The sequence below is a fragment of the Ovis aries genome, chromosome 7 (genome assembly GCF_016772045.2).
Source record: "Ovis aries strain OAR_USU_Benz2616 breed Rambouillet chromosome 7, ARS-UI_Ramb_v3.0, whole genome shotgun sequence".
In the NCBI taxonomy this organism is placed as follows: Eukaryota; Metazoa; Chordata; class Mammalia; order Artiodactyla; family Bovidae; genus Ovis; species Ovis aries.
Window position 1 is genome coordinate 70,040,836 of NC_056060.1, and position 22,182 is coordinate 70,063,017.

Consider the following 22,182-nt stretch of genomic DNA (forward strand, 5'->3'; position numbering starts at 1 on the left):
CACTCAGTCGTGTCCGACCCTCAGTGACCCCATGGACTGCAGCCTACCAGGCTCCTCCGTCCATGGGATTTTCCAGGCAAGAGTACAGTGAACCTTTAAACAGATGTGGAAATATAAGTTAATTCAGGTTTGTAAATACAACAATAGGATAGTCCACTGGGGAGAAGGGCTGCTCAGTGAGCTTGGAGAAGGCTCACGAACTCTCTGGTCCAGTCCTTTCATTTAGGGACTCCTGCTCTACCTGGACTGATGCCATCTCTTCTCTTGTTAAAGGTACTCAGAGAAAGAAACCCCTAGTTTTCTGGTGGCCTCTTCCCAAAGTGGTATCACCTTAAAGAGTGCTTTGCTTCTTCTCTGGTTTTCCCCTCATTTTGTTTTTCTCCTCAGTTACCCACCAATAACTGAGGTTATTTGCCTTCCAGTATATTCAAAAATGACCCACTGAGAATTTCTTGGTATGACTGGTGGTGCCAAGGGCAAAGCAAGTTTCCAAGGTTGAGTCTACAGAATTTTTTCACCTGGCCTTCATTTTATTTATAAACCAGCCAAAATGTTCATTAATAGCAAGGAGAAGAAAGAAAACCTTTATTATTTTTCTATGCTGTAAAATACTGTCAGAAGGGAAGAAACTAACATTTACTGAGACCTTGTCACTTGCTCCTAAGTAGGATTTTACCTGATTCTTTAATGTTCTAAATTAAGCTCCTCACTCTCCAGAGATCACACATACACACACATTCAACCCTTCAGTTCAGTTCAGTTGCTCAGCTGTGTCCGACTCTTTGCGACCCCATGAATCGCAGCATGCCAGGCTTCCCTGTCCATCACCAACTTCCGGAGTTCACTCAGACTCACATCCATCAAGTCAGTGATGCCATCCAGCCATCTCATCCTCTGTCGTCCCCTTCTTCTCCTGCCCCCAGTCCCTCCCAGCATCAGAGTCTTTTCCAATGAGTCAACACTTCACATGAGGTGGCCAAAGTACTGGAGTTTCAGCTTCAGCATCATTCCTTCTGAAGAAATCCCAGGGCTGATCTCCTTCAGAATGGACTGGTTGGATCTCCTTGCAGTCCAAGGGACTCTCAAGAGTCTTCTCCAACACCACAGTTCAAAAGCATCAATTCTTTGGCACTCAGCCCTTAAGACACATTTAAAGAATATTACAGATTAGGGCACCAATTCATGAAAGTAGTAACAGTAACTATTAGTAGTAACAGTAATATTACTAGCTAATGCTTGACTGCTTGCTATGTGTCAGACATAGTGCCAAGCTTTCATTAATATTGACTCCTTTAGTCATCAAAGCAATCCTAGAGGATAGGTACTATAATTAGTCTCATTTTACAGATGAGGAAACTGAGGAACAGAAGGGCTGAATGACACACCAAAGACCACAAAGGCAGGAAGTGGCAGAGCCAGGGTTCAAACCCAAGCAGTCTAGAAGTCAGAAAAGCGCCCCTAGTCCCCTTTGTACTTCCTTAAACGTTTGTGAAGTTTTTCTTTTTTAAGTAATTTTGAATCAGTTCTATTACAAATACACTTAGCAATTTTCTTTTCCAAGCTATCTTCTTGGTTGTATGAGCATGGTTAGTCTAAGGGAAATGGAAAAGCACAGAGCCTATTCGCTTCCAGCACTCTCCTGCCTCAATAGCATTGCAAGAGCAGCTTTCTTTCCTTGGAATTCTCTAGATACCTATGTATCTAAACCCTTCACTGCCCAGTCTTCACTCAAATGTCACCTTCTTAAGGAAGGCAAATTTGACCACTCTGTCTCAGGTTGCAACTCCCCTACACACCCTAGCAACCCTGTCCCTCCCTACTTTTCTCTTTATTTTTCCTTAACACTTGTCTCCTCCTAATAAATCACATAATTAACTTATTTATTCATTACTTATTTAATGATTGTCCCCCCTCCTTTGCTAGGTATATTCCAGGAGGGCAGGAATCTTTGACTATTTTGTTCACTAATGTAGCCCAAAATCTAGAACAGGTCCTGGCACATAGTCGGTACTTAATAAATATTTGAAAAATTAAAGGAAGTAACTTTAAAGTTTAGAATAAAGCATAAATAACAGAATGTGTAAGAAGACACATGGGAACATTTCCCTAAATTGCTAACAACATTCACTTTATTCAACAAGTAGCCTAATTTTGTGAGCAACAGACCAATTTAAATCTGTTCATTTCAGACAGTCTTCTAGATACACTTCCCTCATATATGGCACCCCTGCTTCTCAGTTAGATAAAAACAAACTCAATTACAAAAGGAATGGTAATGATGACAGGTCTTATTCCCTACCACACACATAGAACACTAAAGAAAAAGCTATTAAATTTAAATCGATGTGTGCACACACACACCTTTACCCTAAAGGATAGTTAAAGCTTCTTTTGTGATATGGGCTTAGCCTATATGTAGACTTGGATCACAGCCTTGTCTAACTCAATGAATGGATGAGCCCTGCTGTGTAGGGCCACCCAAGACAGACAGGTCATGGTGGAGAGTTCTGACAAAACGTGGTCTACTAGAGAAGGGAATGGCAAAACACGTCAGCATTTTTGCCTTGAGAAGGTAAGATGGGGAAGTGGTTTGCCTTCTCAAGGCAAGAATACTGAAGTGGTTTGCCATTCCCTTCTCCAGTGGACCAAGTATTGTCAGAACTCTGTCCATATATAGTCAAAGCTATGGTTTTTCCAGTAGTCATGTATGAATGTGAGCGTTGGACCATAAAGAAAGCTGAGTGATGAAGAATTGATGCTTTTGAATTGTAGTGTTGGAGAAGACTCTTGAGAGTCCTTTGGACTGCAGGAGGTCAAACCAGTCAATCCTAAAGGAAATCAGTCCTGAATATTCATTGGAAGCACTGATGCTGAAGCTGAAACTCCAATACTTTGGCCACCTGATGCAAAGAACTGACTCATTGGAAAAGACCCTGATGCTGGGAAAGACTGAGGGCAGGAGGAGAAGGGGATGACACAGGATGAGAGGGTTGGATGGCATCACCAACTCGATGGATATGAGTTTAAGAAAGCTCCGGGAGTTGGTGATGGACTGGGAGGCCTAGCATGCTGCAGTCCATGTGGTTGCAAAGAGTCAGACATGACTGAGCGACTGAACTGAACTGAACTGAACTGACAATGTAGACCACATTAGAGGCAGGGAAATCAATTCTCAGCTATTTCACAACAGACATTTGTATCCTGAGATTCTCTACCACAATTACCTGGAAAGATTTCATGTGTTAATAAGCAATTGTTCACCAGAAAGTAAGGAGGGGTTTGCTGCTAGATGTAAATAGTCTGGATGTGTGGGGAAGCGGGGAGAAGATGCTGTCCAGGGGAAGACACGGTAGATAGCTTCCAGGGCTGTCAAAGTCATCATTCAACTCTCAGTCAGAACTTCTATTGCAGGGGCCACCACATGGCTTCTGACCCTTATCACCCGTATCTGGCACGTTACATAACCCTCCAGCCCACTGTCTTCTGCCACCAGTCATCACACTAAACACAACTGTCACCTGTTTCGCAACTGGCCCCAGGGCTCTGCTTTGCCTCACTGGATAATCCTTAAACCCTGCAGCCTGTCATTTGAGACGATATGAATGCCGCCTGGCCTCACAGCTCTGTCTCCACTGTTCTTACCCTCCACTCTAGGCACACCAAGCCCTTCACTATCTCACACTCTTTCCACCACCCCTTTTAGGCCTGTCTTACACTCTCCAATTCAAACGCTGAGCTCTGGTCAATACAAACCGCCCATGACTTCTCCAACACCTAATACTTACAATCTCCACATCCAAATCCCCACCTTTTAACTTCAAGCCATGCGCTTCCTTGGTGTCTCAGTCAGTAAAGAATCCGCCTGCAATGCAGGAGACCCAGGTTCAATCCCTGGGGAAGGAATATCCCCTGGAGAAGGGAATGGCTACCCACTCCAGTATTCTTGTCTGGGAAATCCCATGGATAGAGGTGTACGGGGTTGCAAGAGTCAAACATGACTTAGCTACTAAACCATCACTGAAATGAGTCTGCTGACCACATCTGTCAAGACCTGACCCCTTCATATTGTTCTCCCCTTCCTTTCCCATTAGTTATACTGCTTGTGTCACATGTACAATACATGACTTTGATATGTCTATGTTATCGCCTGCTAACCTGTCAGCTCCTAGAGTCTGAGACTCATGTTCTTATACAATATATTGTACATAGTTGGCACCCCCCAAAATGAATAAATGAATGAATAGCCCAATCAATCAATCAATCAATGAGTAGACATTCTGTGCAACTACTCAGAACAAACTAAGACTAATTGATGAGAAGTTACAAAGAGGATGTTTTTAAACTCTTATATGGAAGAACTGTCTAGAATTCAAGTTATCCAACAATGGGTGGGAGCTGCATCTCAGGAATAAGACTATTATGATCCCAGTGGCAGGCAGATGGAAAGAGGCCCAGCATCCATCTAGGCAGGAACCAGCATTTGATGGAAAGTTGGATAGGACAACAGCAGAAGGCTCTTCCAACTGTCTATGATTTTTATATCAATTGGCTTCACCATAGTGGGACACAACTTCCTTTATTTCTTCTTTACCTGTATAGCAGAATCAATATAATTTTCCTGAAGGTGATGCCATAGAGAATAGGGGCTTCCCAGATATATAGTAATAATTGAGGGGATAAACTCTGGATCACATCAACATTACTAGAGAGACTATAGATAGAATCAATAATTGGGAAGAACTCCCACTCCCGAAATCCTCATCTTACTAGCTTCCTCTTGCCCAGAAAACCCAGCATAAAACTGAAAGGATGTCACAAATACTATCAAATAGAGGACGAGGGACAAAATCACTTGTGTAAATCATACATTTTAAATGGGACCATGTCAAAACCCTCATAAAATCAACAAATAATCTAAATACTTTGAATGTGGTCATGTCCTACCTCTTGTCCTATTTAAATTGAGCTAAATATCCTGAGAGATTCTCAAGGTTCAAAGAATTTGAAAATGTATATACATTACATGGAGAAGGCAATGGCACCCCACTCCATTACTCTTGCCTGGAAAATCCCATGGACGTAGGAGCCTGGTGGGCTGCAGTCCATGGGCTCGTGAAGACTGAGCGACTTCACTTTCACTTTTCTCTTTCATGCACTGGAGAAGGAAATGGCAACCCACTCCAGTGTTCTTGCCTGGAGAATCCCAGGGACGGGGGAGCCTGGTGGGCTGCCGTCTATGGAGTCACACAGAGTCGGACACGACTGAAGCGACTTAGCAGCTTAGCAGCATACATTACATAGGGCCTATTAGATAGAACTCTCGAAAATAGAAAGTCCCTCTAGACAGTAAATTATGTGAGAGCAGAGTCCTGAGGGAGCCTTGGAGCTGGAAAGCAGAGCTGAGCCTCAAGGCTCAGGAAAGCCAATTAATCCTTGTCAGCGCTTCCTACAGAGCTGGCAGCTGTGTGGACTGAGGCAGAGCACATCAGCCAGTTGCCCCAGGCAGGAACCAATATTGTTACATTGTTAGATACAAATCCGCTAAATAAAAAGGCTTTCCTTGTCTAGACTAGAAATTACTACTTTCTTTATATAACCAAGGATTCCTGGGAACATCTGACTTCCTCATCCTCTGGCTGTTTCCTTGGCCATCAAGAAATCAGATTTGCATGAAGGAAGATGCACATATAGTTAATGTGTAGACATACACATGCCCCTTCAGGAAGTGGACAGCAGGGCACAGCAAATTTAAAACGGGATTGATTTTCAAATTTCCACCTTACAAGTAATTTTTTTAGGAAAGTACTTATAATAAAAGTTGAAGGATCCCAAGTCACTATCTCTAGTCAAAAGCTAAGTGGAAGAAAGCATGAAAATAAGCTAAATTAGCTGCCATGAAATTGTTATGTGCTGATAAAATCAGGCTTTTGAATACACTGATGTCCTAGGTCAGAAACACGAATCATGAGCTAGATAAATTCAGTAATCTCCTAAATGGTGGGTGTTTTATTTTATTTTTAAAATTTCTCTAGCAATACTAAGGGATAATGATTTAGTATTTGACTTTTCTCGAGGAAACTTTCTATCCACAAATCTTCATTCCTGACTGACTCACTCTCACGGAATCAAGCTCATTCAATTGCTAGCCTACAGCTTAGGTTTGTTTTCTGACTTTACTAGTATCAGTTGTGAGACTCTGGGCAAGGTAGCCTCTCTAAGCCTTGTTTTGGGCTTCCCTGGTGACTCAGCTGGTAAAGAATCCGCCTGCAATGCGGGAGACCTGGGTTCGATCCCTAGGTTTGGGAAAAATCTCTTGGAGACGGGACCAGCTACACACTCCAGTATTCTGGCCTGGAGAATTCCATGGAGCCTTGTTTATTCCGTTTTAAAATGGGGCACAGATAGTTTCAAAGTTACTGGGCTGTTACAGGGATTAAATGAGATAATGCACTTAGCTCCTTTCCTGGCACATAGTACACACAGTAAATGAGAGCTGTGGGTTTTATAATTACCTCTGTTTTGCAGGAAGGACACCAGAATTTGCAACATATGCCATCCATCCATTTGGTACTTTATCCTATCTATTGACATGTGATCAGGGTCTTTTGGGCCAGAATGAGTTAAATATAGCCAGTCCACACTCATGTGGCCCTCTGGGGTCTGCCTTAGATCCTGAAGTCCCAAGAGTGCAAGGTCAGGGCTGTCTGCAGAGCTCCATAAGCAGGTGATTGGGTGTTAAGTATTTTCTAGTGATGCAACTGATGGATCCTGTGAGGAACTGGTAATGCCTGGTAATGCCTAACAAGTATGAAATGCTGAAATTTACAGACATGGAAAAAGCGGGAGAATGTTCCATGCCTACAGATGAGGTTTCTCTCTTGTAGACTGAGCTCATTCTTACTCCTCAGGGTAGAGACAAGTCGACAGTGGTTTAAGATGATTCTCCTGTAACTCATAAAGACCCTCTTACTGCTCTGAAATGGAAATATAGACAATGCCAGAAACAAAGAATAGTTTATATGAAAAGGTTTTCTGAGCACAGAGGTAAATGTGCTCAGAGAAACATCTTTTAAAAATAAAAACAAAACAAAAACACTAATAATTGTTTAAATAGAGCCAACACTAAGAGGTATAGGGATACAGTCCCCTTAATTTGAGAAATATTTTGGGGGGGGATATGAAAACCTGGAGTGACAGTGGGAGTAGGGTGACATGCATGTTAAAATTCAAAAATGACAGACCAGAAACAAGTGACCTAGGGTGAATCTGCATTCACTTTTCCAAGAATCATTTGCCCTTAGACTGCCCATGTGATGGATGGCGGTAGCCCGCATAGAGCACAGGCAGTAAGGCTTTTTCCCTGAAACTCCCATTCATCTTTTCTAAATGCTACGAAATCAGCAGGCCCCCAGACGGAGGCTGTGACACACCTGACAAGAGAGTCACCTCTGAGGGGTGGAGATGCCGAGGAGGCACCAGGAGCCTCTGTCACCTAGAAAGCATTCTCCTTCTAAAATGAAGTACCCTGTGATTTAACATGACAAATGGGTGCTGAGAAACTCAGGGACATCCATTCTTTAAAAATGTATCTATGTGATTAGTTAATCAAGTAAAAAGGAGAACATGAACTTGCATTCCCTAGCAAAAGACACAAAGTCAATGCTGATGACAAGCTTGGATTTTAAGAATATGAGTAACTACTCTTCCTTTCCCCAACTCACTGCCTTATTTAAAGCTTGCCTGCCAGAATAACAGATTTAGCTGTCGGAACTGCAAAATTAATGTTTAATAAAAAAAATGATTCAGCAAGTTTTGGGTTTTTCCTCCACTATGAAGAGCCAGGGCTTGCACTGCCTTGCAGAGTTATCCCTTTAGCAGAAAATTCTGAAAGAGGAAAAAAAACTAGCCCAGCAGCAAACCACTGCCTAAGTTTCTCTGAGTTCTCTGCAGGGTCTTAGACAGCATAACGCTGCCAAGTCCTGAGATGCAATGGAGCGCAAGTTCTGATGAGCTTCAAAGTATGGGGACATTTTTTTTTGCTTTGAACATTTTTGTGTTCAAAGGTGTAAATGTGATTCTGTGGCCTTCTTGGGTGGGGACAATCTTTTCTGGGGAAGGAAGAAACATTTATTTATAATTTACCTAGATCTTAAGAAAAAGTCCTTAAAACACTTCCTAGACTTCCCATTGCCTTAAAAAAAAATAGATTTATACTTCACAAACCATAAAATTCACTCTTAAAATATACAACTCAGCAATTTTTGTATATCCACAGAATTATACAACCATCACCATTATCTAATCCACCCACCTAATTTAGATATATTCCACTTTTAATGTTTTCAACACAGGAAAAGCTCTGAGTTACTTCACCGTGCAAAGAATTACCTTTGGAACAACAAAAAAAGAGTTATCCCAACCTTTATATTATTTGTTGAAGAATTGTGCTCTCTGATTTCCAAATAGAAAAATAACTGTTCTTGGTCACATTTCCTTAACACTATGTGTATATTGACAGTAGTGAAAGAAAAAAATGTGTACTATAAATTTCTGTTTACACTTTAATGGTGAGTTCTTTTGCTCCCTCCCCACCAACACAGACTCATCTAGTTAATCCTGATAATTGATCCTACACGACCTTTCTCCTTTACTTCCCATCCATGGCTACCTTCCCAGCTGGACCCTTAACACCTTCTACTTGAATCGGTGTGATGCTTCCTCAGTGTTCTACAGCTTCCAGCCCCGCCTCTTCCTTGTGCAACCTTGCACACAGCTGACACATTCACCTCCCTAAAACATCACTTTCGCCATGTCACGTCTCTATTCCAAAGCCTTTGGTGAGCTCTTTGCCCATCCTTTGGCTTAGAATTCAGGATCATCATCAGTGAGTCTGCCTTTGTGGTTTTATTTCTGAGTCTGCTCAAGTAACACACCTGTTCAAGCCCAGAAGTTGAGTAAGATACTCAACTTCTATGCTTCTGTGCAAGCCCCCTTCCTCAACTGGAAGCCTCCTTCACTCTTCCTTAAATCCAAATAAAGCTTCTGGTGATTCCAAACCTCCTGTAGGCAATTTCCTCCTACCACGCCACTCCCCAGTGCTTTCTCCTTCCTCTCCACTCCAAAGCCATGATCATTTGTTTGGGATTCACCAGCTTTCTTGCCTTTGTCACCAGAGACAAAGGTGTCTCTATACTGGTTCAGACCCATGTCTTATACTTCTTCACGACTTTGAGTCCCTTAGCACTGTGCTTTGCACATAGTATGTGCTCAGTAATCACTGAAGGTATGACTACCTCCATATTACTATTGGATTGAGTCACATTCAAGAGTTTTGGAATAAGCTTTACCATCAATCATGCATTAATTCAATTTAAAAAATCTGTGGAACACTTACCATATGCAAAGAACAAAGTGGAGGACATTTCCCTATATACATAGGCTTAGAAACCTAGTGCCACAAAAATTCACTATGAAGACATTGTTTGTAACTGGAAGTTCGGGGCCCCCTTGCTGCTTGTGGCAGCAACACTGGGGAGTGAGTGTCTGATGGATGATAATAATTGGAAGAGGAAGGTCCTATATGGAGCCCTGGCATGTCATATATCCTGATTCATCTTTCTGGTCAGGTATGACACTTTCAGAAAAGAAGACTTGGAAGGGTTCTTTGAAGTTATCAAAGTAAATCCCCTCCCAATCCCAGGATCTCATCCACGAGATTCAGGATTGGCCATCTTCCAACTTTAGTTTCACTGTTTGCTATGAAAACCAAATTATTAATTAGTGTTTTTAGTTAAGAGCCTAGGTCCAGGGTCACATGCCTGACTTTTAATACAGACTCCCAACATTTACTAGCTGTGTGGCAGATTTCCTAATGCCTTTGTGCTTCCATCTCATCTGTTAATAATATCACCTCATAGAATTGTTGTGAAAACTAAGTAAGACAGTGGAATCAAAGCACTAAGAATCATGCTTGATACACATTAAGGGCTCAGTATTATTTTTAGAATCGAACTTTATTCTCCACTGCTGCTTCCAGCCTTTAGTCCAAGGTTTGTCTTCAGAATCTATTAATGGGAACAGACAACTCAAATAGTCAGAAAATAATACAACACATAACCTTCCTAATCTATAAACAGTTCCTAGAAATCAAGAAGAATAAGACTATCAGTTCATTTGTTCAGACAGTGAACAAAAGGTAAAAATAAATGCTTTGCATAGAAAGAGCAATACAAATGATCCTGGAGCATAAAAGTACAAATTAAAACAATCCTAAAATGACATTTCTCCCTTATCAGATAGGGAAAAATTCAAAAACGTTTGGCAATACACATTTGGTAGGGCTGAAGGAAAACACTCACTCACTCACTGAGAGGAGTCTGATAGGAGTTGAATATGATATAATCCCTACAGATGGCAATTTGGCAATGCCTGTCCAAAGTACAAATGCATTTACTCTTTGAACCGGCAATCTAACTTACAGAAATTATTCTGTAGACATACCTACACATGCATAAAATGAATATGAACATAGTTATTCATTATAGCGTGAAATAACAAAAGTTAGAATCAGCTCAAATATTCACTATCATGGCCTGGTTAAACAAACTATATATTTTAACACATATACTGAGTGGTTGCACAAAAGAATGAAAATTATCTCCATGTTCTGATATAGAAATATTTTCAGATAAAAATGATTAAGAGAAAAAGTAAGATACAGACTATGTGTTATAGATACAGCTATATGGACACAGACATATAAAATGCTAACTTTCATGTAAGCAAAGGGGGAAGCAAGAACATATGTTTGTATTTGTTTGTATCTTCATAAAGAAACACTGGGCAAATACTCAAGAAACTAATTATTAGCCATGGAAGTGGGATAGAATAGAGAGTAACAGAGTGGAAGGAAGATTTTTCATCATGCACTTCTTTTTTTAATATAAATTTATTTATTTTAATTGGAGGCTAATTACTTTACAATATTGTATTGGTTTTGCCATACGTCCACCACAGGTGTACACGTTCCCCATCCTGAACCTCCCTCTCACATCCCTCCCCATACCATCCCTCTGGGTCATCCCAGTGCACCAGCCCCCGAGCATCCTGTATCATGCATTGAACTTGGACTGGTGATTCGTTTCACATATGATATTATACATGTTTCAATGCCATTCTCCCAAATCATCCCACCCTTGCCCTCTCCCACAGAGTCTATAAGACTGTTCTACACATCTGTGTCTCTTTTGCTGTCTTGCATGATGCTAAAGCTGAAACTCCAGTACTTTGGCCACCTCATGTGAAGAGTTGACTCATTGGAAAAGACTCTGATGCTGGGAGGGATTGGGGGCATGAGGAAAAAGGGACGACAGAGGATGAGATGGATGGCATCACCAACTTGATGGACGTGAGTTTGAGTGAACTCCGGGAGTTGGTGATGGACAGCGAGGCCTGGCATGCTGCAATTCATAGGGTCACAAAGAGTCAGACATGAACTGAAAAAAAGAATCAGAGTGACTGAACTGAACTGATACAGGGTTATCGCTACCATCTTTCTAAATTCCATATATATGTATTAGTATACTGTATTGGTGTTTTCCTTTCTGGCTTACTTCACTCTGTATAATAGGCTCCAGTTTCATCCACCTCATTAGAACTAATTCAAATGTATTCTCTTTCATGGCTGAGTAATACTCCATTGTGTATATGTACCACACAGCTTTCTTATCCATTCGTCTACTAATGGACATCTAGGTTGCTTCCATGTCCTGGCTATTATAAACAGTCATGTACTTCTTTTAAAAATTTATTTTCTTCTTCCAACCAAATGAATGTATTACTCTTTAAAATTTCAATTTCATTTAACAATGAAGAAAAAGAACACAATGTGGGAAGATAGGTAGTGGTGTTGCACAACTGTGATGTGAACCCCCAACCCAGCTTCCTTCTTCCACAGGACAGACATCCAGATGTGAAGCAGATGTGTCCCCTGTTTAGTTCTCATGGCTCAGGGCAGAATCTTCTTCATTCCCCCTTTTACATGTTTTGTTTTCCTCACCCTGGAAGCTCCTAAGAGACATGAACTGTACCTTGTGCCTCACTGTTTCTCTCATGCTAAGCACACTTTCTGGCACACAGGTTTTGTTTGGTAAATACTTATGGAATACATCAATGCATATGTTTCCAGATTCATCATACTGGTTACAACCAGGGGATGAACAATAGTTTGTCACCATCCCTCTAAAAATCTGACCCAGATCTGACTACAAGAGACAATCTCCCTTCACAGTTTTGATTCTCTTGACTTAAACTTTCTATTTTTATTCTCAAAATTTCACATTTCCTGCCCTGTACTATTCATGTAGCATTTGTAGCCAATTAAAACATATGGGTATATAAATTTTTTTTAATAATGCATAATTTCAAATTGTACTTTTAGCCACAGCACTGAGTGTATCCCATAAGTTTGACTGACATTAAAGTCAGATGCAAAGAATTTTCATAATTGCCTATGACCTGCTTCCAGCGTTTAAAACAGACTGAAGAGGCTACTAGGAAACAAATTTACCTCAGTCTGGAATAATCCATAAGATCAAGATAAAGCTAGAATTAGGGTATCTCATTAGAATGTGTTTTATAAAGGGCAATCTATGTCCAAACAACCTTGTAAGGGTACCATCAGACCATACTGTGTCTTGACTAAAAAAACGCAACAGATGTCCTTCATCTGGTAGACGTAGACCTATGCCTGAGACATGCATTCTCTGCTGAAAGTCTTGGATTTCGTGCCAGTGTTGAGAACTGAACACAGGTCACTGGAATCTAAAACAGTGTCATGTACATATACACATCGCATGCATGCATGCTCTGTCACTTCAGTCATGTCCAACTCTTTGTGACCCCACGGACTGTAGCCCACTAGGCTTCTGTGCCCATGGGATTTTCCAGGCAAGAATACTGGAGTATGTTGACATTCCCTCCTCACATATATACACGACTATATAAAGTAGATAACTAGTAAGGACCTGCTGTAAAGTACAGGGAACTCTACTCAATACTCTGTAATAGCCTATATGGGAAAAGAATCAAAAAGAATTGATATATGTATATACATAAATGATTCACTTTGCTGTCTATCTGAAACTAACACAACATTTAAGATCAACTATATTCCAACAAAAATTAAAAACAAAAATATAAATAAAAACAAAACCAAGAAACCACAAAAAAATAAAAAAGATAAAACAAAGTTATGTAAAGTGATATGCCTTGGAAGGCACATACGGAAGGACAAAATAGGATGACTGATGGATGATTCTGTTAGAAAGACGACATGGGACAGGACATGATGGTGTCTTTGAAGTGTGGCACAGCCTGCCCTGGTGTGGCATGACACAGGCTGCTCTGTGCTGTATTGTGGCCTGACATGGCAGAGCAGGCTGTATTGCGGGGAGCATGATATGGTGTGGTGTGTTGGGTGAGGGTGCTTTCAGTGTGGCATTCTATGACTGAAAACTCACAGGTGTGAGAGGCGTTCCATCTCCATCAAGTTGCTGACCTTTAATAAGTCATTAAATTCTCAGGAAACCTCTTTCTCCATTTGCAAAAGGAAGATAACAAAAACTAATATTCAAATTGCATGCTTGTTTGTGTGTGTGTGTGTGTGTGTACATGCTCAGTTGTGTCCGGCTCTTTGTGACCGCATGGACAGTAGCCCGCCAGGCTCCTCTGTCCATGGGATTCTCCAGACAAGAATGTGAGGATTAAAGGAGACTGAATGGTTTTGTCACCAACAAAGCCCACTAACAATTCCTAGGAAATAAAAATAGAATCTGGGTAATAAAGTCTAACCTTTTTTTCTTTACCTTTATGCTTAGTCTAGTTTCATTCGCTCATTGGCGCCACAGGCAGAGGCCTAAACACTGGACCTTCATATCAAACGTCCCAGTGCGACAGGTCTGTGCCAGCACCTCAGGTAGGTGTGCCATGTGCAGAAGCCCTGAGCACATCACGTAATTCAAGATGGCGGCAGTGGGCGAGCAGAGATGCTGGGCGCGTCCCAGCTGTGAGAACTCCAGCGCTTTCCCTCGCCCGCTGTTAAGAGCCATAAAAAAGAGCCCTGCCCTTAGCCTGTTAAGGAGAGCATGCGCTCTGCAGAGGGAGCTCCCATCCCTCCATCCTTTATCAAATAAAGCTTTCCTTAGCTTCCTAAATGAAAACTCAAGTCTTGTTCTATTGGCGTGAGCAACACTGGTTAGGAGGACCTTTTTTGGGGTCAGACCTGATAACATGATTATCATTAGCTACCACTCTGTGTTTATACAGTATGCCTTCTTCCTCAAGTTTTCCAAATCTAGCTCCTATGTTCTGGAATATCTGAAATTTAATTTGGGGTTTTGAGTCCCTAATTTTAAACATAATCTCATATGGAAAGCAGGTTATAAGGATAGAAACAGGTAAATGACATGTGGCTGCTGCTGCTGCTGCTAAGTCACTTCAGTCTTGTCCGACTCTTAGTGACCCCATGGACTGCAACCCACCAGGCTCCTCCATCCATGGGATTCTCCAGGCAAGAATACTGGAGTGATGACGTGTGGAGACTAACATAAACCTGAAATTCGGGCTGTATCAATTGGCAGACTTAAAGACAAATTATTGGACTTGAACACACTCACAAACACACTCACAGGCAGTCGCAATCAAAATGTATGTAGAACATTTATTCTATTATGGTGTACAGAAAATGGAGCCCAGAGGTAGCTGTACTAATCAGGGAGAAAGAAAAGAAAGATTAGTGTCCTTCATCAACAATAGCATTCATTTTGCTCCTCTGAACTATCGATCTATGGGTCAAAGTAAACTGTGTTTAAAGCAAGACAGTAACTCAGCCATTGATGTGCCAGAGTTTGGGAGTATTGATCCAGGTGGTGTGAATGCTCAGGCAGAAAATTACATCAAGATTTCTTTTCTTCCCATTTTCTATCTCCAAGAAGAAAAAGAACAATAAATAATAATAATTCTAAAACACATAATTTCTGACATCAGTGCAACATTTCAATCAACTGCACATTTGAAGGGGATAACTAAAATATCATACTTCTCTAGTATAAGCTACGTGCATGATGGTCAACAAAAATGCACTGTGCTTTAGGAATCTGAAGAAGGATGGCTATTGTGAGGAAAGTGAAACTTACACTGGGGATTTGAAAACACATATGATTTTAGAAAGGCAGAGAAAAGCAATAGGAAGTTATTTGGGGAGCAAAAAATACTAGCAAAGGCAAAGATGAAGTAATGAGTAGGAAAGAATCCCAACTCCAACAGGAGCACTTGGGAAGTGGTGGGAACTCAGGCCAGAAGGGGTGGCTAGGATTATGAAGCCAGTGTGAGGGCTTCATGGTGATGGTAGGAAACAAGGATCCAGTGATTGTTTTAGAACAATTAGTTCAGTAATAGCTTCCTCGACGGCAGCATACAGGTTTGGGAGTCATGTCAATGAATTTGTGATTTTTAAAAAAATTATAAAAGCAATATTACATGATCACAACATTTTTTAAATATAGAATTATACAAACACTGAGAGAGAGAGAGACAGAGTGGTTTCAGCAGATGCCAAGAAAAAATAGTGAACATTCACTAGGACTAGAAGAATTTAAGTATAGCCTGGAGTTCTAGGCTCAAGATAACACAGCTCTCAAAGAGACCAGAGAAGGTGCAGTTCAAAAGAAAGTCCTTTAATACAGAAGTGCCTGGCTAGGGAAGTTTCACAGAAATGAAGGGATTTGAGCTCAGTCTTGAAGGATGTGGGGGATTTGCATAGGCTAAAGTATAGGTAATATATTTCCAAGGACAGAAGCTTTGATGCTTCGATGTTCAGTCAAATATATTCAGATAGCTATTTGAATTTCTACATATTCTGGAATATGTAGCAGTGGACACTATGTTACATTTATCTTTTCTGAGTAGTCTGAAATGAATCTGTCAGGTTTGAGGACCAAAAAATAGACTCCCTAACCAAGCTAGTATGTGAACAGTTAAAATAGTCTGGATAAAATCATAAATAAATAAGAGCTTGCAGAGCCTGCTTACATTTCTTTTTTCTATAAGATTTCATAAAATGAGAGCATAAGCCAAAACCAAATGTATCCTGGAAGAGGAACCAGCGGCCAATTACTATGTCAATAATTCAATATGAGCATTAAATTTTCATGGTTTTTAAAAAACTCCTAAAAATAACCTGCAGGACATTATCTCCTACATTTGCTGTTTGAAGCCTTCTAATCATGACTCCTAAGAACTGTACTTTGTTCTATTTAAGGATTAAATTAACAGATGGGGCCACAAACAAAAATCAATCTCATTTAATTATTTTTTTAGTTTGATTAACAATCAGCTGAAATTTTAATCTGTCCCTTAATACAAAGCTGTTTTCAAAATAAATGGTTCTTGAAAAAAGCTACTGGAAAGAAAACACAGAATCAAGCTTTCCTTTTCCTCGGTGTATAGGAATAGGCCAGAGTCAATATATCCCCTAGTCTATCTTTGTTTTATTATTTTTGCTCCAAATTCAATTATTTTATTCAACATATTTTTTATTTACCTGGAAGTTGATAAGTCAGATGCCAGTAAGATTCACTTACATTTCGAGAAGAAACCAATAGTTAAAACATGGCTAGCCAATTGCTGGTGGGCTGTTGGTCATTGTTTGTCAGATAACCCTAGAGAGACCTAATTTTTGAAAAAGATATCCTTTAAGGTTGATTATTTAATGTTTCATATTTCTTCTCTGAATGTCAAGATTATTTCAATGTTATTTCTTGAAATATATTTGTCCTCTCAACATGAATCCTTTCTTCTTAACTGAAAATAATGGAAGAAAATAGCATTTGTTGAATACTTGTTATATGCCTGCCAGTCACCATGTTAGAGCATGCCAATCAATAACCACACGAACATTCTAAAATCACTATTTAGTAGTACTATGAGAATTATGAAAAGCCAAACCCAATTATGATATAGTAAATGATGTTTTTCAGTGTTTAGTTGTTTCACTACATTCATTCAATATATACTGAGTGCCTACTATATGCTAGGCACTTATTCCAGTTTCTGGGGAAATAATAGTGAATAAGACAGATATATAGTCTCTGGCTCCACAGGGGACATAAACAAACAACACGCAACACAACTATGCTGGAGTGGCAAAGACTTTTAATTGACCCCCAGTGTTTATTGTGTCCCTCTCCTCTTTGCAATAGACTCCCTCAAGCAATTTTAGCATATGGCCACCTAGCTAAAGACTAACTTTCCAACCTCCCACTAGGTGTCGACCACAAAGTGAACAGAAGTGAGGTGTGTGTCTCTAGATCACGTGCTTCAAGATGGAGCTGGTTGGGACTTCCCTGGCAGTCCAGTGGTTAAGAATATGCTTTCCAGTGCAGGGGATGTGACTTCCACCCCTCATCAGGGAACTAAGATCTCATGCGCTGCAGGGCGACTAAGCCCAGGAGCCACACTACTGAGCCCACACATTGCAACTAGATAGAAGCCTGTGCTCAGCAAGGAAAGATCCTGAGTGCCTCAACTAAGACCTGACTCAGCCAAAAAAATTAAAAAAAAAAGCTGGTTGCCCTTCACTTTCTTTGCCCTTCTCATGACCCAGTCCATGAACAAGGTCTCTTTGGGCTGACTTTAACAGTGATGAAGACAACACATGTGGAGAAGATAGGCAAGGAGACAGAAGGAATTGGGAGCCCTGGAACAGACCCTCACCTGACTGTTCACCTGCCTCTGGACTGTCAAATAAGAGAGAAATAAACTTTGAATTTGTTTGAGTTACTCTGTTTTTGTATCTCTTTGTTATAGAAACTCAGCCTATACCCTAACTAATACAGCAGACAGCAAAATAACTGTTATAATAAGTGCTCTGAAGGAAACAAACAACTGGATAAGAGAAAAAATAAAAGGTTATCAGTGGGGAAGGATAAGTGACTTTAGAAAAGATGTTCAGGTCACTCTTAGACGGTGACATTTAGGCTAAGACCTACAGAATGAGAAGAGGCAATATGAATTTTTTTGTCTTCTTTTGTTGAAACATAGGGAATCCTTGAATTTGTCCTCTCTATATTTCAACTGCTTTGTTCTTCTTACTCCTGCCCATGGGCTAATACTACATTTGCCAATGTGCAACTACTATACACTTGCATAAAACCCTAGGATAAGTCCATTACCAGAGTACCTGATCTCTCTGGATGTGCCATGGTTGTCAAGTTCATGTGAAAAGCCACATACATCAGTAAACCAGCCAGTGACAAACTGAATCAAATGACTGTCTGCCAACTTACAGTCACACTAGACTGTGAGATATTTGAAGACAAGAATGGTCCTTCTGTCTCTGCATCCTTAGCACAGTAGTTAGAGTTCAGTAACTCTTACTCAATGATGAGGTTAACAAAGAAATCTTTCCTTTGGCAACACAAAAACAGGGCCTCAAAACAACTCTATCTTTTAATATAGCTCTTCAAAAATGTGGTCATGGTCCAATGACTACAATCAGGATTTAGATCACCTGTCCTGCCCTCATAAGGCTGGACCACTAGAGGTAACTGATGTGTAGGAGAAGGTAATGGCACCTCACTCCAGTACTCTTGCGTGGAAAATCTCATGGGCAGAGGAGCCTGATAGGCTGCAGTCCATGGGGTCGCTAAGAGTCGGACACGACTGAGCGACTTCACTTTCACTTTTCACTTTCATGCATTGGAGAAGGAAATGGCAACCCACTCCAGTGTTCTTGCCTGGAGAATCCCAGGGACTGGGGAGCCTGGTGGGCTGCTGTCTATGGGGTCGCACAGAGTCGGACACAACTGAAGTGACTTAGCAGCAGCAGCTCTACCTTAGAATGATGGATGCATCATTGCCATCGACCTGGTCTATTTCTGCCATCTTTGCCCATAGGCCTGGACTGTGTTTAGAGGGCTACACATCTCCTCACCCTCATCACCCACCCAGACTTCTACTCAACAGCTCAGGGATGAGGCAGGGGAGTCTTACCTGTGAAATGACTGTATCAAGGCCTTGAGCTTTTTCAGTAACATGTTAATATGGTTCTCTTCACCTCCTCTGATTTAATTCTGTGTCTCATTGTTTCAAAGACATTATATTAGCTAATCATAAGGATGATGATAGCTGGATTTATTTAACATTCCTGTGTGCTAAGCACTGTGCTAATAGCTTAACATATATTAACTTTTTAACAACCCTGTGGGGCAGGCACTATTGGAACTTAGGTGGTTCAAATTTTTTTGGTAAGTACTCATTACTGTTATAGACGGTGTCCTCCCAAATTTATACGTTGAAATTCTACCCCTCAATGTGATGGTATGAGGGAGCAGAGCTTTGGGGAGGTAACTAGGATTAAACAAGGTCATAAGAGTGAAGCCCTCAGGAATGGGATCAGTGCCCTTGCAAGAGTCACCAGAGGGCTTGCTGCTTGCTGCTCTCTGCTCTCCACCATGTGGCAACCCAGCAGGAATTCTACAGCCCAGGAGAGAGCCCTCACCAGAGCTGCCATCCTGGTCTTAGACTTCCAGGCTTCAGAAATGGGAGAAATAAATTTCTGTTGTTTATAAGCTGCCCATGTTGCGGTATTTTGTTATAGCAGTGTGAGCTGATATAGGAGAAGGCAATGGCACCCCACTCCAGTACTCTTGCCTGGAAAATCCCATGGACAGAGGAGCCTGGTAGGCTGCAGTCCATAGGGTCGCTGAGGGTCAGACACGACTGAGCGACTTCACTTTCACTTTTCACTTTCATGCATTGGAGAAGGAAATGGCAACCCACTCCAGTGTTCTTGCCTGGAGAATTCCAGGGACGGGGGAGCCTGGTGGGCTGCTGTCTATGGGGTTGCACAGAGTCAGACACCACTGAAGCGTCTTAGCAGCAGCAGCAGCAGCAGCAGACAACTACTAAAAAGAATAAAGTTCCCTGTAGACTCTTTGTTGTTGTTGTTTAGTCACTAAGCCATGTCCAACTCTCTTGTGGCCTCAGGGACTGTAGCCTGCCAGGCTCCTCTGTCCATGGGATTTCCCAGGCAAGAATACTGTAGTGGGTTACCATTTCCTTCTCCAGGGGATCTTCCCAACCCAGGGATCGAACCCACATCTCCTGCATTGGCAGGCAGATTCTTTACCACTGAGCCACCATGGAAGTCATGGGTATTTATCAAATGATAAATGGAAACAGTAATAGCCGGAAAGTCTTTTACATGACATCATGTTATTCTGCACTTCAATTTCCAGTAGGGTGTTTTCCAAGACACTATTAACATACACACTTTAAGAAAGATGCTTTTTGATTTGGCACCTGAAATAAAGTCAGTTATCAATACACAGTGTTTCTGAGGTTCTTTATGAATATGAATATGAAAAGATTCACCACTAAACCTCATTATAAATGAAAAAAAGAATTTCATGGCTACTTTCCCCAGCAATGACTGTTTTGCCACTAGAATTCCAGAATAATTGATGAGAACTGTTCTGGGAACCCAGAAGGAGCAAGCCCTGCTCCATGCAGAATCTGTCCCATTGTGCAATAAGCTGAGAAAGTAGAATGCTGAGATGCAGTCTTATAGAGAGGCCATGCAGATTTTGTTTTGCTTAAGATTAAAAATAAACAGAATTAAAATAAAAAGTATTACTTCTCTTTGGCTTTATCACATAACCATCTACACAATCTCTGACAACATCAAAGGCCTAAGCACCTCTTAGCTGGTTTGTGGGGGGAAAAGATTCTGCTTTGATTCGTCATGTGGTCGCTGGAATCCCATTTGCAAAGGACATTGCATCAGTAAGCAGGTCTCATGATACAAGGTAAGACATAGCCTGGTACAGTATATTGGAAACAGCTGTGATGAAAGGTAATGACCAAAAGATATAGGAAGGACAACGTGCCGTGGGAACACAGAGGACAAAGCGGTCCTTTCTGACTTGGGGAATATGGAGGAGTGTTCCAGAGGAGTTGGTGTTTAGGTGGATGGATAGGATGGCCACAGGAGGAGATAGCAGTCCCACCCTCAGGCAGAGAACACAGAATAAGCAAAGCCATGGGAAAGTCTGAGTATTCAGAAAAAGATTGTCATGTGGAGTACATGCCACATATGGGGAATATAATAGAACACATAAACCAAAAACCAGAAACAACACAGGACTTGGAATTTCAATGATTAATGCATGATTTCCTTTTATTTAGATAGTTGGGATCCAGAAAAACATCAAGTTTGCATTAAGGCCAGTTCAATAGTTTCAGAACTCTACTCATTTTTATGGTTCTTTCCCAGAATTTATCAACTAAAATATTAATGCTATGGTCAAGCTGTATGTGTATATATATCTTTATTTTCATAAATCAGAAATTCATGGAAATTAATAGTGATTAGCAGGTATTCAGAAATGAAAATAAATATTTAAAATTTCAAATCAGGTTTATTTCCCAAAAGGCTTGTAGGCTTGAATATTTTAAGCATTGTGTAGTGACGTGAATTCCTTCCTATACTGAAATCATCCATCATGACAGAATCTATATTGTCGATGCAAGTGACAACCCATTTACATTCTTATTCTCCAGCTGATATTTTGGTACATTATTTGAGGAATGGTTGGGTAGAAGCAGGGAACCAGCTGTAGTCAAAAAACCCACAGGCATCTATAGGAGTCTTCAGCAGGTGGACTAATAATAAGTAAGAGTTGTTGGTAAACCCATCAATCTTAGCTGTGCGAGAAGTACAGGCATTGCTTTTTAAGGTACCAGTGGCTCCTTAACTTTTATACAATTAAAATCCAAGTGCATCTGTGAGCACCACAGAGGTATGTGAATCATACGTATTCATAAAATGTCATGCCTAAATTAAGTCTTATCATCAACTAGTATTTATTAAACACCCACATGCTGCATACAAATGGCAGTGTGCAAGGCACTTTAGCAACAGAATGCTGTATATTCAGCCATGAGAATATTTCATAATAAAATGCCAAGCTGTTGCTGGAGGTTATAAAGATTATTCTTTTACTGTGAATATTCTCACTGTAAATTTCAAATAAGCAGTGGAATGGGGTAACTTCTCCCATCTGGTGAAATGTTCACTGAAATACTTGTTCAATTATCCTTATCAGTAAATAAAAAGGATCA

At 40.8% G+C, this 22,182-nt stretch overlaps 1 protein-coding gene across 1 annotated transcript in view; it reads right to left on the bottom strand.

Annotated features, from left to right (window-relative positions):
* The window catches only part of RTN1 (reticulon 1), a 246,237-nt gene that overhangs the window by 125,061 nt on the left and 98,994 nt on the right, over positions 1–22,182 (bottom strand). The gene's annotated exons all lie outside the window — the stretch shown is intronic.